Below are 16903 nucleotides of genomic sequence, written 5' to 3'. Positions count from 1 at the left end.
GAATGAAATTTTAAAAAATTTAAAAAAAAAAAGAAGGAATGAAATTCTCATTCATGCTACATCAAGGATGGGCCTTGAAAATACATGCTGAGTGAATTAAGTCAGATACAAAGGGACAAAAATTGTATGATTCCACTTGCATGAGATACCTAAAACAGTCAAATTCATAGAGACAGAAAACAGAATAATGGTTGCCAAGAAGCTGGGGTAGGAAGGAACACGGAGTCATTGTTTAATGGGTATAGAGTTTCCATTTGGGATAATGTAAAAAATCTGAAGATGGGGGCTCCATCTGAGTGGCTCAGTCAGTTAAGCATCTAACTCTTGATTTCATCTCAGGTCATAATCTCTGGGTTGTGAGATCCAGCCCCTGATCTGGCTCCATGCTGGACATGGAGCCTGGTTAATATTCTCTTTCATTCTCTCTCTCTCTCTCATTCTCCTTTTCTCTCTCCCTCATTCCCTCCCTCCTTCTCTAAAAAAAAAAAAAAATTGGAAATGGATGGTCCTAATGGTTTCACAACATTATGAATGTACTCAATACCACAAGAGTGTACATTTAAAAATGGTTAATTCTTGCAAGTCACATCACTAGAGGCATAGGAAACAAAAGCAAAAAATGAACTATTGGAATTTCATCAAGATAAAAAGCTTCTGCACAGCAAAGGAAACAGTCAACAAAACTAAAGGGCAACCTACAGAATGGGAGAAGACACTCAAAAATGACATATCAGATATAGGGCTAGTATCTAAGATCTATAAAGAACTTATCAAACTCAACACCCAAAAAACAAATAATCCAGTCAAGAAATAGGCAGAAGACATTTCTCCAAATAAGACATTACAAATGGCCAATAGACACATGAAAAAATGTTCCATATCACTTGTCATCAGGGAAATACAAATCAAAACCACGAGATACTTTATAACAGTTAGAATGGCTAAAATTAACAAAGACACGAAATAACAAATGTTGGTGAGGATTGAAGAAAGAGGAACCCTCTTACACTGTTGGTGGGAATACAAGCTGGTACAGTCACTCTGGAAAACAGTATGAAGGTTCCTCAAGAGTTAAAAATAGATCTATCCTACAACCCAACAATTGCACTACTGGGTATTTACCCCAAAGATACAGATGTGAAATGAAGGGGCACTAGCACCTCAACGTTCATAGCAGCAATGTCCACAACAGCCAAACTATGGAAAGAACCAAGATGTCCTTCAACAGATGAATAGATAAAGAAGCTGTATATATACATATATACATATACATGCACATATATATGTATATATACACAATGGAATATTACTCAGCCATCAGGATGAATACTTACCATTTGCTTTGATGTAGATGGAACTAGAGGGTATTATGCTAAGCAAAATTAAGTTAATCAGAGAAAGACAATTATGTGGTTTCACTTGTATGCAGAATATAAGAAATAGTGGAACAGGGATCCCTGGGTGGCACAGCGGTTTAGCACCTGCCTTTGGCCCAGGGCACGATCCTGGAGACCCGGGATCAAATCCCAGGTCAGGCTCCCGGTGTATGGAGCCTGCTTCTCCCTCTGCCTGTGTCTCTGCCTCTCTCTCTCTCTCTCTCTCTGTGTGTGTGACTATCATAAATAAATAAATAAAAATTACTTAAAAAATTTAAAAAATTAAAAAAAAAAAGAAATAGTGGAATGGACCATAAGGGAAGGAGGGGAAACTCAATGGGGAAAAATCAGAGAGGAAGACAAACCATGAGAAACCCTTCTCTGGGAAACAAAATGAGAGTTCTGAAGGGGAGGTTGGTGGGGGGATGGAGTAACTGAGTGACAGGCATAAGGCAGGCATGTGATGTGATAAGCACTGTGTGTTACATGCAACTGATGAATTACTGAAAAAGACATCTGAAACTAATGACATACTATATATTGGCAAATTGAATTTAAATTTAAAAAATAAAAACAAAAATGGTTAAAATTGTAAATGATGGGGCAGCCCAGGTGGCTCAGCAGTTTAGCACCACCTTCAGCCCAGGGTGTGATCCTGGAGACCTGGGATTGAGTCCCACATCGGGTTCCCTGCATGGAGCCTTCTTCTCCTTCTGCCTGTGTCTCTGCCTCTCTCTCTGTCTCTGCCTCTCTCATGAATAAATAAATAAAATTTTTAAAAATAAAAATAAAATAAAATAAAATTGTAAAAGTTATATGTATTTTACCACAGTAAAAAAAAAATTAATAAAAATAAATTTTAAAAACTAAAAGGAAAAGAAACAATGACAGAACCTGGTGGTTTCACATCCCTGTACCTTCACACCTCATGTGAGATCATCCTAAGGGAGGTGTTTTACACCACCTCCAGAGGGTTTTTTTTTTTAACCTCCAGAATTTCTTTGTGAGATTAAATTAAATTCCAGTCACCACTGTAGTAGCTTACAGAATAAGCTACTGCCTTGTCTGCCTTCTCTTCCCCGTCTCATACCCTTGTTCACCTACTAGTGATGCCTGTATGTCCCAAATAATTACCTTCAAGAAATACTTGTCTCAGTGTTCACTACTAAAAGTAACTTTCTTAACTTCTATAAACATTAATTTCCTCATCATGAGAAATAATACTTGGATCATGGACTTACTATAAAGATTAAATGAGATAATTCTTGAACATGTTTAGCAAAGTGCCTGACACATAGTAGATATTTGTAAATTTCTCAAACTTCTAGTCCAATAGTTAAATGCCTTTCTAACTGAAGTTAAACTAAGTTTCTCAGTTTCAGGAAGAGATTAAAAATCCAAGAGCTACTATTTTCCATCCTTTACCTGATTAACACCTTCTTATGATTTATCACTCACCATTTAACCACAAAAGACACCAAAAGGAACTGGGATTTTGCATCCCATTCAATTCTTTGTTTAGAGGTGGGCTAGACCCACAAAGGAAGTTAGATAAGGTCCCAGATATCAACCAGATTTTCCAAAACAGACAGATCAGCACTGTACCCTTCTGACCTGGTGAATTAGGGAGCTATGAGGTTAACCATACACAAACTTTAATTCCTACCCCTTCTCTTTGCTTCTGAATGTACGATCTTAGCATCATTAAGGCTTACAACGAAGACTAAGATGCATTTAGTCTTTTCCTGTTCTACAGTATACCAAAAGAAACCACGAAATCATGAAAATCCACTAAAGTGTATATATACCTTGCTAAGTACCATTTTATTTGCTTCGGTTTGTCTTTACTTGCTTGCCAAAATACACAGAGAATTTTGTTAGCACAGTGATCACCTATGCCAATTAGCAAACCAGAGGAACAGGTGGATTCTCCTAAATAAGACTGATAAGAAATTCAATTTCTATCCTCTACTTTTATAGGAAAAAGTACTGAATATGTACTTTTTTTAAAAAAAACTGAACAAAAGTTGACTAGGCCTACTTGTTAAAAAGGGATGCTCTGTTACCAAAACAAATAAAAAATAAAATCCCAAATTACATCTTGCTCTTTATCCAAAGTTTATTTCCACATCTCATACGTCTATAACCTTTAACTTAGTTCTTATCTCCCACAACTATCTATACAGAGGTGGTCAATTTAAGTCCAAAGCATCTGACTGAAGGTAAACACCATCCATACTGGGCATGTCTAATGGTTTCCATCTTTACCTCAATTACATGAAGTTTGAGGCTCCTGGGCAGCCCCAGTGGCACAGCGGTTTAGCGCCGCCTGCAGCCCAGGGCGTGACCCTGGATTGAGTCCCACGTCAGGCTCTGCATGGAGCCTGCTTCTCCCTCTGCCTGTGTCCCTGCCTCTCTCTCTCTCTGTCTCTATGAATAAATAAATAAAATTCTTTAAAAAAAAAAAAAGTGTGAGGCTCGTACCTCTCCCTACATTACTGCCTATATATTTCCATTGCATTTATTTTATAAAATAATGACGAGATTCAAGAAATTTTCAAACAATCACATAAACTCTGCTATACATGGGGATCCCTGGGTGGCGCAGCGGTTTGGCGCCTGCCTTTGGCCCAGGGCGCGATCCTGGAGACCCGGGATCGAATCCCACGTCGGGCTCCCGGTGCATGGAGCCTGCTTGTCCCTCTGCCTGTGTCTCTGCCTCTCTCTCTCTCTCTCTGTGACTATCATAAATAAATAAAAAAATTAAAAAAAAGAAGCTATGAAAAAAAAATAATAAATAAACTCTGCTATACAAATATGGTGGTGCTGCTGAAATAAAATTGTTAGGAGTTAAGACCATGATTACAATAGCTCAAAATGTTGGTCCCTAAACTGAAGGATGGAAGTCAAGATTAATGCATAAAAAGGTGGGATCCCTGGGTGGCACAGCGGTTTGGCGCCTGCCTTTGGCCCAGGGCGCGATCCTGGAGACCCGGGATCGAATCCCACATCGGGCTCCCGGTGCATGGAGCCTGCTTCTCCCTCTGCCTGTGTCTCTGGCTCTCTCTCTCTCTCTCTCTCTCTCTCTATCATAAATAAATAAAAATTTAAAAAAAGATTTTAAAAAAAGGTGATTTAGCAATGTTACTATCTAATGTACAAAAGTGGTAAAAGTCATACAACAGTAAAGTCATAGGCAGCTGGTAGGCATAGGATATTGAATGTGGCTGCAGCACACTCAATCTTGTGCATTTCAGGGAGTAAACCATTTCTGTTCATGAACTTTCTCACACTATTTTCAGAAGCTGTATACTATGAATTTCCTTCTATTAATATAACAGTGTCAGTTTAATGCCATCCATTAAACTGCAAATATTTACGACGATTTTACAACAGGAGCCATACTCTCTGGCTCTGCTCAAAACTCATAGAAAAGAACTTAGTCCCTGATAACATTTGCAAAGATTCTCAAAACCAATAAGCAATGTGGAGTCCCACTATATATCAGGAACATCTTTACTTGAAAAGTGGTCTTTTTGGGATGCCTGGGTGGCTCAGCAGTTGAGCGTCCACCTTTGGCTCAGGGCATGATCCCGGAGTTCCGGGATCAAGTCCCGCATCAGGCTCCCTGCATGGAGCCTGCATCTCCCTCTGCATAGGTTTCTGCCTCTCTCTCTCTCTCTCTCTCTCTCTCTCTCTGTCTCATGAATAAATAAGTAAAATCTTAAAAAAAAAAAAAAAAAGAAAAGAAAAGTGGTCTTTTAAAGGTATTAAGGATGCATAAATTGTGTTTGGTCAATGGAATCAGAATGGGCATTGCTAGGATTCCCAAGGTCATATTTATAATCTTTCTATTGTCTTCCAGGTCATTCTACCACTCCCTCACCCCAATTTCAAACCCCACATACTCCCACAAACACCCAAATCAAGTAATTATTGCCATGAAAGTGGAATGAAAGAATAAAGAGAATTCAGCATCTGTTCGTGTTAGTCCCCTACTGAAACCCCTTGGTGATAAAGTTCAAACCTCGTCTCCAGAGTGAAACACAGAGTCTGTATCACTGTGTCTGGCCTCTTTCATCATCCCGCATCCCCAGCTAAGCTAATCTCCAGTTCCACAGGTCTACTTTCACCCCCTCAAATCCCAACCCTCCCATTCTCTTGCTCATCTTTGGACCTAGACCATTCCCCTCTGTTATTTGTACCATCAAAACCAAGGGTAATAATATTTTAAAAAAAAAAGGGGGGGGGGGATCCCTGGATGGCTCAGCGGTTTAGTGCCTGCCTTTGGCCCAGGGCATAGTCCTGGAGTCCTGGGATCGAGTCCCACATCGGGGTCCCTGTGTGGAGCCTGCTTCTCTCTCTCTCTCTCTCTCTCTCTCTCTCTGTCTCCCATGAATAAATAAATAAATAATATTTTTAAAAAAACAAGGGTAGCCAGCTAATGCCACCTAGTGTTCCAGCTCACCCTAGATGTCACCTTCTTTAAGAAGCCATTCTCATCCTTTATCCTGACTCTCCCAAGTCTTCCATGACAGCCTGGGTGCTCCTCCATAATAGCCTCTTTAATGTCTAGTGCCCCACTAAATACTACAATCCCTAAGCCCCTAAAAACCATTTGCTCTGTTTACAGCTGTACCCCCCTATGCCCAGCAGAGGACTGGCATAAAGCACACACACACATATGGTGAATATATAATACAAACACTTAACTACTTGTTAATAGTCTATCGTGAATGCACACTGCTCATCTTGTTTTCCAAGATAAAATAGCTAATAAAATGACAGTTCATTGATTCTTTCCATGAAAAAACTGTTGTAAAAAAATATCATTTTAGATCTGGAAAAGGACCAAATGATTTTGACACATACCAAGAGATGTTCAAATAAGGAGAAAGCTAGTGGCAAACCCAAAAATGGAACTTAGGTCTTTTGACTCACAGGTCAGTGCTCACATCTCTATATCCAAAAGAATCCGCTCTGAAGTTATTCTAAGCAACTGTTTGTGTTACTGAATTCAAGATGGGCTGTCACAGTATTTGGAGCTTGTATGAAAAGATACGTTTTTCTTGGACTTAACAAAAAAGTAAAGAATACCCCTTGTGTACCCGCGCTATCAGCTCTTTGCTTGCAAGCCTAATAAACAGCAGTCACTGAAACTCAGTTGCCTTTGTATTCACCCAGCATCAAACAAGATCTACTTTCAAAGAGCTCCTAAGAATGCCAAGCTATCATCCCATTCACAACCAAACGTCCTGCATCCCCCCATGGAGAGGTTCCAGGAACAAGATGGTTAAAGGGCTAAAATGCAAAACAAAGAAGGGGTAGGAGGGAACTTTACCTAGAAGGAAAAAAACACACATCTCGGGAAAGAAAATACATCAAAAGCCCTCTCCTGAAAGCCAAATGTGAAAGAGTCAACAACATTGCTCCCAGGATCCTGCTCTTTGAACCACAGTTTTGCTCCTCCAGGTGATAACAGTTAACATTGAGCTGGCTGGCAGGAAGGCAGCATGGCTAATCTGCCTGAAACCATGCATAAGAAAGCCATCTTGGTAGGAGTTTGGTGGCTGCCAGTATCACCAAGAAAATAACAAGGGATCATAGTACCAATCTAACTACATATCTTGCAGAGCAGCTCAAACCTCTACCTTCAGAGCAGAGTTCACCCCCAGAGCAACTCCCAGACCCCAGCTTCAGTCACCTTGGACCCCAGAGGATGAACCACTCACTCTGACCACACCCACCTTGTTTTAGAGAAACTTGCTACATACCAACTAGTAATTACAAAGCACAACTAGATTTAGTTTCTTATATAAAACCTTGCCCTTATTATATTTAGCCACACCACTTTAGTGGAAAGTCTCTCACGTCTGTATGAGGATCTGAGAATATTCTTGCAGAACAGTCACATTGCTCAATTTCCATTCAAGCTCTTGTCTTCTAAGCCACTAAGGAGTTGCCTTGAATTAATAGTTTGCTCTTAATACATTTACAGGGAAGGCACTTTGCTGCCTGCAATTCATTCATACTCTGATATCATGTCATGACAACTACCTTTAGGAGTGAAAATCTGTAAGGCAAGGGAAAAAAAAAAGAAACACTATCACACACACATGCGCGCACATGTGCAAACACACTGCACACAGAGAATCGAGTAAGCAAAATATAAAATCTAAAGAATAAACCACAGCAAAGTAAAACTGCTTGTATAAGGCACCTATGATTATTGTCACTGCCTCTCTGCCTAGAGGTGTATCCTAGGGATGCCCTGCGACCCAACCCATACTTTTCATCTGCTGGGGCCACAATCTCATCATTGACTTTCAGGAACAAATAATCACTTAGTTCCTTCCTGACAGTGAAGGCAGCCTTTCTTTCCTTTCTCTTCTCTTTTTAATTCTGTTGAGTGCTCACTAGGTGCCAGCAACTAGAGATTCCCTGGAACTTCAAAGCAATAAATCTGAAAGATGAAAGTGGAAAGGGAATGCCCAAAAACTTAAATGCAGAACTTGAGACACAACACTGGAAAACAGCCAGCCAAGGGCTAAGAAAATCTGACTAGGGCAGAGGTTGAACTGGCCCAAGACAGGGGTAACCAATTATATCAGCGATTAAGTCAGTGAGGTTGTGGCCTTTAGCTTCCACAACTGAGGCAGAGTGAGTAGCAAATCACACAGAGGACTCAGCCCTAGATGCTGAAGAAAAACAGCCTGGCTTTTCCTGGTGTCTTCACAAAAACAATGGGGCCCAGTTGTTGTTTCTATTGTAATCATGGGGCCACTCACAGCACCTATGATTGTGGCAAGTGATAATTTAGCGGCCTTGCGGGTCAAGCAGCCGTGGATTTGAATTCTAGATCTGGGGCAGCCTGGGTGGCTCAGCAGTTTAGCACCGCCTTCAGCCCAGGATGTGATCCTGGAGATCCAGGATGGAGTCCCACGTTGGGCTCCCTGCATGGAGCCTGCTTCTCCCTCTGCCTATGTCTCTGCTTCTCTCTGTCTCTCTCATGAATCAATAAATAAAATCTTTAAAAAAAAAAATTCTAGATCTGCCACGGTATTAACTTTGAGCAAGTTCTTCTGTTCATTCAATCAACAGACATTTATTTGAGCATCTACTATGCACTAAAGACTCTTCTAGGGAGTGCCTGGTGTCTCAACTGGTTAAGTGTCTGACTCTTGATCTCAGCTCAAGTCTTGATCTCAGAGTAATGAATTCAAGCCTCAAGTTGGGCTCCATGGGAGAAAAAAAAAAAAAAGACTCTTGTAGGCCCTGGGAATACAGCATAAAGCAAAAGCTCTTGCCTTCATAGAGCTTAGCAAATTCTTTGAGCCTCTGTTTCCTCATCTATAAAATAGGAATAATATACCTACCATTATAGGTAATCTGAAATGAGGAATATAAAGCACTTAGCACATAGTAAATGCTCAGTAAATGGTATCTTTCATAGAATAGAACTAACATCTACAACTCCCAACTAAAGTGTAAGCTCCAGGGGATCCCTGGGTGGCTCAGTGGTTTAGCGCCTAACTTCAGCCCAGGGTGTGATCCCAGAGTCCCGGGATCGAGTCCCACATCGGGCTCCCTGCATGAAGCCTGCTTCTCCCTCTGCCTGTGTCTCTGCCTCTCTCTCTCTCTCTCTATCATGAATAAATAAATAAAATCTTTTAAAAAATAATTTAAAAAAATAAAGTGTAAGCTCCAACCGAAGAGCTATCTCTGGCTCAGCTGTATGCCCCTGAGTATCACATTGTAGATGCTCAATAAATATTTCACAAATCAATGAATAAGTAAGTAATCAATAGTAGCCATTATTATGATAAGTAATAATCATTATTCTTCCACAAGTCACTGAGCTCTATTACCTAAAAAAAGCAACAAGTCGTTAAATTAAAGCCATTTTTTTTAAGTAAGGTGCACTACACAACATACCTTCAGACTTTTTTTTACATGAAAGTGAATGTTACTAAACATAAGCATTCCAGTTCAAGGAATCTACTAGTATAGAGACCTGCATGGACAGCTGATATAGATGCCTACCAATTGCTTTCCTAACCACAAAGTAAGGACAAGTTGAACAGGCTTCAGGTTGATCCAGAAGACATGTAAAAAGTTAAGTTAAATGATGGGGTGCCTGCCTGGCTCAATTGGTGTAGAGTGCAATTCTTGATCTCGGGTCATGAGTTTGAGCCCCACGTTGCATGTAAAGGTTACTTAAAAATAAAATCTTTAGGGGTGTTTGGGTGGTTCAGTCAGTTAAACATCTAACTCTTGATCTCAGCTCAGTTCAAGATCTTAGAGTTGTGAGAACAAGCCCTGCATCAGGCTCTGTGCTGGGCATGGAACCTGCTTTAGATTCTTTCTCTCCCTCTCCCTCTACCCCAACTTCTCTCTCTTTCTCTCACTCTCTCACTCTACATCGCCCCAGAAAAATAATAAAATAAATTTTAAAAAAAAAAAAAAAGCAAATTAAATGAAGTTTGGTACATGTACTAAAAGACGATCAGAAAGGCTAAGCTTTAAAAAAAAAAGTACCACATAAACAAACAATCATAAAACCTCAATGGTTTAAAACAACAAAGGTTTATATATTGGTCACATTATATGTCCCATTCCAATTGCTCATTTAGTGACTCAAGGACCCAGTTAGATGGAAGCTCCATCTCAACACCTGCTTCCATGACCATCACAGCAGAAGTGAGCACTGGATGGTCTCACACTGTAAATTAAATATTTTAGCATAGACATGACACAAGTCACTTCCAATATACACCTAGGAGAGAAAAGTAGCTGGGGAGAACATGAACAATCTCTACCACAGGTGATACAAGACTAACAAACTGTGGAATAGCAAAGGGATTTATTAAAGAGGATGCTCCAATAAAACAACTACATAGCTCTAAGGCTTTCAAATCCTAGACCTGGGAGGGTGTATAGGCATCATTTGAAAACAGTGACCTCAATATGAAGGAGTCTCAAACAACATAAACCTGGACTCTGAATTTTCAGAGCAACTCTGCTTTTTTCTTTTTTTTTCTCTCTAACTGTACTGAGGGTCCAGATAAGTTTTTATTTAGGAAAGACAAAAAAGTTTCTACAGCTGAAAAACATTTGAAAACCACTAATGTAAACCAAATCTTTTGTTTTAGATTTAAAAAGTAGAAAGAGGGGAAAAATGGGCGGCCCAGGAAGTTAAAGTGACCCCACCCCACCTCCAGGAAAGCTCCAGAATGTTTAGCAGATGTCCTTTGACAGATTTGTTGTACCGTTGCACCACCCTCTGGTCTTACTCTTCATTTCTGTTCCCTTTAAGTGGCACAACAGAGCCAGAGCCAGACCCAGACCAAAATCATGTCACACAATAAATGGTATGGATGATAAGTGGTGCCCACCCTACTGCACTAAATAATGATTCACATCCCATTAGCAATTCTCTATATTACTCATTCCTTACTTCCTGGCAAATGTGAAGCCATTAGTAGAAGTTAATACTAACCTTCAGGAGACTTTCATTTTGTTCTCAGAAGATTACAGGTAACAGCCAGCTATGATTTGCATTCACTCAATTCCATTCTCTTCTCATGTTCCCAGCTCTGCTCTGTACCCAGCTTTTCTTCCACTTTCATTCACACTAAAGCATTAGGTATCACATACTTAAACCTCAATGGTCTTCTAACCTCCAGTCTCTGGCTTTTTCAAATCATTGTATATAGCCCATGAAATAAAACTCAAAACTTTTCAACCTGGAATCCAGTTACCCCCTCAATTTTCCCCTAACCTACTTTTCCAACATTATCTCTGCTGTAGTACTTCGATCCTGCCCAGCCAAAGGCAAGATGGTGGCATAGTAATGAATCCTGGATCTTGTGCAAATTCCTTAACCTGAGTTTCAATATTTTCTCCTATAAAATTGGTATGATGGCATCTACTTTGAAAGGCTCTTGAGAGAATGTAACAGTGAGAATTATGTTTGACTACAAGCAGCATATAGTGGCTTGCAGGTAAGGAGGTTATTTGTTTTATGCAATAAGAAGTATGGGAGGGGGCACCTGGGTGGCTCAGTCAGTCTTGATTTCAGCTCAGGTCATGATTTCAGGGTTCTGGGATCTAGCCCCACGTTGGGCTCCATGCTGGGCATGGAGCCTGCTTAAGATTCTCTCTCTTCCCTCTGCCCCTCTCCCCTAAAAAAAAGAAAAAAGTATGGGAGAAGTCAGTTTAGGCTGGTACTATGGCTCAACAACATCATCAAGATCACGATCCTTCCAAGTTCTAGCTTTGCTGGAATTTTTTAATACATGGTCCTATCTTTGTCGTTGTGGTTGGCTGTGGGCCTTTCAGGCATTGCACCCAGGTTCCCAGCTGCAGGAAGCAGAAAGGGGCCAAAGCTGTTGGGGTATCATAGCCAAATGTGTCATCCTTACTAAGCTTTCAAGAAAGCCCCCAACTGGGAATCCCTGGGTGGCTCAGCAGTTTGGCACCTGCCTTTGGCCAAGGGCGCGATCCTGGAGTCCCAGGATCGAGTCCCACTTTGGGCTCCCGGCGTGGAGCCTGCTTCTCCCTCTGCCTGTGTCTCTCTCTCTCTATGTCTATCATAAATAAATAAAGAAAATCTTAAAAAAAAGAAAAGAAAAGCCCCCAACCAACAACATCCACTTATTCATTATAAGACCTGAGTCTCATGGCCACTCTAGGCTGTTAAGGTCATCTTGGAAAGTGAGATGGGCTTATTTCCATCTCAAACAAAATTGGGGTTCTTTTAGTTAGAAAGGAGAGAATGAATATTGGATAAGCAATCAGTACTGTCTATCCCAATATTAAATTATATATTTTATGTAAAGTGAGAAGCACAGTGGTTAATAGCTCTATAGAAGTCAAATTGTAATTACTGCTATTATTATAATTACTATTGTTATTATTATTATGCATCTATCTTACCCTCTGGCCAAAAGAAATAGCTCATTATATCTAGATGTTCTTCTTACATTTTTACTAATAAATATCTAAATGCTCTCTATATATCTCCAACATTATCTCTGCTTCAAGGTCCAGGAAAATGCCATTTCATCCAGGAAGTCTTTCTGATACCTACTCCTAATAATAAGCTCTATGGTGGCAGATCCCATTTCAGATAAAAACTCCTGTGTTCCTTATTCCATTGAGTATAGTCTCTTGGAACACAGTAGGTTCTAATAAACAGTGCCTTGATAATTTAAGTAATTCATGTACATATTCATACCCACATTTATAGTCAATCTTCTAGAATCAAACATGGTATATTCCTGAACTGTAAAAGTTAAACACACTACTAGCTTTATATGTCATAAAGCTTGTTGTGGGAGTGAGGAGATGAAGACTGTATTCCCCAAGAATAAAAAGAAAAAATCATAAAATTCTCTAAAACACCATACTTTTTACATGTTGTGGGAGTTCTGATTATAGTTCATCAAATATTCCCTCCTCTACTATGGGCAGAGTCTGCTTTTACCCATGGATGTTGATCTTCACTATGGGATATGCCATGTCCAAAAAGTTTTTTTGTGAAAATGACATTGCTTGTGCAGTTTGACTCAGCTATCAAATCCAGTTATCTGCCACGAGAGGGGTATGTCTCAAGCAGCTGCTATCCCTTCCTCCTGGGCCCCAGAAAACATGTGGAGCAGACTAGAACAAAACATGCAGCCAATTGCAGAGCCACCTCAGGAGCTCAGCCTAGATCAGCCAAATCATGGCCAACCTAAAAACTCAGGAGTGTGAAAATGAATACCTGTTGCTGTAAGTAAAGAAGTTTCGATACACAGCAAAACTTGACTAATGTAACTTTTATCAATTGGTGTATTTTAGAATTTCTTACATATTAATTCACTTTGTTCCTTTTCTTCACACAAGAAAGAACAGATTGAAGAACCTGCTTTTGGTACACCCAATGATGTTTCTCCTTGGATCAACTGTTTTAGATATAAGACCTACAATTTTCATTAATATCAGTGCTTTTCCATTTTCCATTTGTTCTATTTTTCCAAAATAAGGAAAGTCACAATAAAGAAACTAAACCATTGGCTGGCAAGTAGGTCTCTCATATAACAGCCAAAATGTTAACTTCTTTGCTGATAAAAGGGGTTAAAGGGTGTCCCTAGTTAAAAAGAAGAAGAAGAAGAAGAAGAAGAAGAAGAAGAAGAAGACAACGAAGAAGAAGAAGAAGAAGAAGAAGAAGAAGAAGAAAAGAAGATGATGATTACACAAAGTTAACCTCAACCAAGTCAAAGACTATCTGTTGAGGTAAATTTATGGATTCCAACACCATATCCTTATATTTGAGGATATCTGTTTAGACAAACCATGACCACTGCATTTCACCAATGGGAAGATACCAATAAGGCTTAAGTCTTACGACTTTTTCAACATAATAAAACAAGAGGGCCATACTATTCCAGTAGAATAATTTAAAATACAATTATATTTAATCACTAATGAAATGGAGTCACTTTATAAGTGAAAGAGAAAATAAAATTCCAATCCCTTAGGAAAAGGAAAAAAAAGCCAACTGAATGATAAGAGCATGTATTCAACCAATATCTATTCTGAACTCCAGCTGGAAATTTAAGGTATCAGTAAAAGTAGAATAGTGCGGATTTTGTTTTGTTTTACCTTCTTTTAAATAATCATCATTCCTTTTGGAACCAAATTTCCACTGGGCCAAAAGCTGACTTACAGGAAATATATAATACACAAGGTTACCATATTTGTCTAATGGTAAAGTGATGGCCTTTGGCCTTCAGAGTGGCAAGGCACACAGTGCAAAGACCATTAACATCGCAATGGATTCAACAGAATAGGCCCTATGTGTGCTGGGAGAGTCCATACTTCAGAATGGACACATACAGACAGCAGGACCAAAATTTGAATTCAAGGCCACAGCCAAGGTCAAAGGCTCTGGGTCGGAGAAATTTGGACTCAAGTGCTCACTCTTACACTAAACTGTGGCAAGATACATAATTCCTTTTAGCTTCCTTATCTGTAATTTGGGGGAAATAATAATAACCCCGACCTTACAGAAGCTCTGAAAGTTTTTAGAAAGATAGTGTATGTAAAATATTCCACAAAGTGCTAGCATATGCAACAGCAATAATAATAATAATAGTAATAATACTACCTTGACAAAGCTGGCTGGTACATGAAAACCATCCTAATCAGTGTATTCTGGCTCACAATCTGTTCACAAAATAATGAATGCACGGCTTTCTATCACATCCAGATACAGCTTCTATAAGGTAACAGGATCAACCAGTAAATTTTCTACTGAATTCAGGAAGAAGGGCATTGAAAAAAAATAAGCCTTTCACTTATAGAGAATTGAGGAGGAGCTGGTCCTTCCTGCTGCCCACACTCCATCCACCCATGAAAGTCTTGCTGGTGAAACCATGCTTCCGTCACCATCCACACACCGCCCTCCCAAACTGTGCAGGGCTTTTATTAAAGCACAGAGGCAGAAGACAAGATGGCTCACCTTAGAAGCAAACTCACCTTAAAGGCAAACTCTTCCACCCTCCAGAAAGGATCTGGCTTGACCCCACTGCCACCTCCAAACTGACAGCCAAACTGTAAGTGAAGAAGGCAAATCCTCACTTCCAGAAGTTGTTACACCGTCAAAAACTAAAAGAACCCCTTCTATTTATGGCAGTCCTAACGAAGTATGCTCGTCTGCTTCAAAAATATCTTATAAATCCATTAATAGAGCCAAGAGGCAAGTACTACTGTATACTGAGAAAACAATGTGACTTTACAAGGACAAGAGTGACCATAGGAGACAAAGTGCCACACCCTTTTTCCCAAATAGCTCAACAGTAAATGGTGTCTCTTAGAAGGGAGCCTGCAATTCTAGAAAAATAGGTGAACGATTCTAAACCCCAATGAGCCCCCTCACCACTGAATTTCTTATACAGATCCATTTCCTTTTCATTTTTAAGCCAATGGCCTGAGCATCCCCAACTACTACAACTAGTGAGAAGAGAAGGGGGAGAGAAGAAACAAACACAAGTCAAGCATACTTGCTTCTAAGCCCATTTTCGAAGAGTTTTCTCCCCGCTGGTCTGCCTCTCACAGCTGGAGCCTCATACCTGGTGGAAACCAATGGTTAAGTAAAACCACTGATTTAAAAAGCCAACCAGGAAACTAACCATGACAAGTGGGAGCTGCCCTCCTCTCCCGAGCGTTGATTGGCTCTTGAGGTTTTACCGGTCCCCGTTCTGCCCACATAAGTGGCAGGTGTGACTGTCAATCACGGAGGGACCTGACAATTCCCCACTCCGGGAGTAAATTGCCTTTCATCCAGCAAAGGCAGGTAGCCGCCTAAAATCGATCCGCTCAGAACAGAGCCGACTCTCCCTCTCTGGCAAGAGAACAGAGACCCTTAAGTACAAAATAAATAAGGCCGGGCCGACCCGAGAGTTTATGAGCGCTGTTTTATTATCCCGCACCAAGCAGCCCTTAATCTTCACCGTCCTAAGATGATCTTTCAAAAGGCTCGCACCAAGTCTTTCTTTAAAAAATGAAAATAGAAAATTAAGTACCACCTCCTAAGTACCCCCCCTCCTTTTCTTGTATAATCCGGAGGAGGGGAGAGGCACGAAAGGACTATCGTTCAGTTTAATTCCACATCCCTTCGTTTTCATGCACCACCACCCTCTACCCCCCCCCCCCAATAAAGCCGGCTTCATTTTCCCTGACACGGATTTTTTTTTTCTTTTTTCTTAACACTGTCCCCTCGGAGCCCACCGAGGCAGCCAGGCACCCCACCCCCCTGCACTAGGGCTGCTCCACCTTTCTCCACTTTGTTCTGCTTGGGGTTCCCGAGCCCCTTGCCCCTGCGAACACCCCACCCCTCGAGGCAAGAGGGGGGAAAAGCCGGGAGGAGAAAGATGGGGAGCCGGGGAGAAGGAAGACGACGGCAGTGAGGGTGGCTGCCGGGGAGGGACTGCGGGAGGTGGCCCGGGCCGCCGGGGAGCGAGCGGCCACCGCGCGCAGAGCAAGCCGTGCACTTGTTCCAATCCGGGGGTTTCTCCATCAAGGCAGATCCGCCCTTAGGCCGCCCCATCCTTCCCCCCGCTCCGAAAGCCCCGGGGGAGGCGGATGGTTCACCCCTCGGCCCCCCGCGATAACGCATTGCAGCTCCCCACGAGTGAGGGGGACCCGGCACGAGGGATGCCCGGCTCGGGCGCCCCGCGGGAACCCGGCGCCCGGCGGCCGCGGCCCCGGCGTCGACGTCTCACCTTTGCGATGCTCGCCCCGGGGCCGTCCCACATGGATTTTTACAACCTCACGTCGCCCTGGCCCCGGGCGGCCGGGAGGAGCCGGAGCCGGCGCCGGAGCCGGAGCCGGAGCCGGAGCCCGAGCCCGAGCCCGAGCCCCAGCGAGCAGCAGCGGGAGGAGGAGCGGGAGGTGGAGCGGCGCGGGAGGGGGAGGGAGGGAGGAGGGAGGGAGGAGGGAGGAGGGAGGGCAAGGCGCGCGGGGCCGGGGCCGGGGCCGGG

The 16903-nt window shown here is 41.7% G+C and overlaps 1 protein-coding gene across 1 annotated transcript in view; it reads right to left on the bottom strand.

The window, feature by feature from the left end:
* The window catches only part of ERC2 (ELKS/RAB6-interacting/CAST family member 2), a 901810-nt gene extending 885150 nt beyond the window's left edge, over positions 1-16660 (bottom strand). Inside the window, exons 1-3 of the mRNA XM_055344919.1 lie at positions 16646-16660; positions 15425-15493; positions 14901-14975 (exon numbers count right to left, since the gene is read on the bottom strand). The gene's annotated coding sequence lies outside the window, so the exon portion shown is untranslated. The remainder of the gene's footprint in view (positions 1-14900; positions 14976-15424; positions 15494-16645) is intronic.
* Positions 16661-16903: the final 243 nt, after the last annotated feature.

This window comes from Nyctereutes procyonoides, unplaced genomic scaffold (genome assembly GCF_905146905.1).
Source record: "Nyctereutes procyonoides isolate TBG_1078 unplaced genomic scaffold, NYPRO_anot_genome, whole genome shotgun sequence".
Lineage (NCBI taxonomy): Eukaryota > Metazoa > Chordata > Mammalia > Carnivora > Canidae > Nyctereutes > Nyctereutes procyonoides.
The sequence above is the reverse complement of the archived record's forward strand: the minus strand, read 5'-3'. Positions and strand labels throughout refer to the sequence as shown.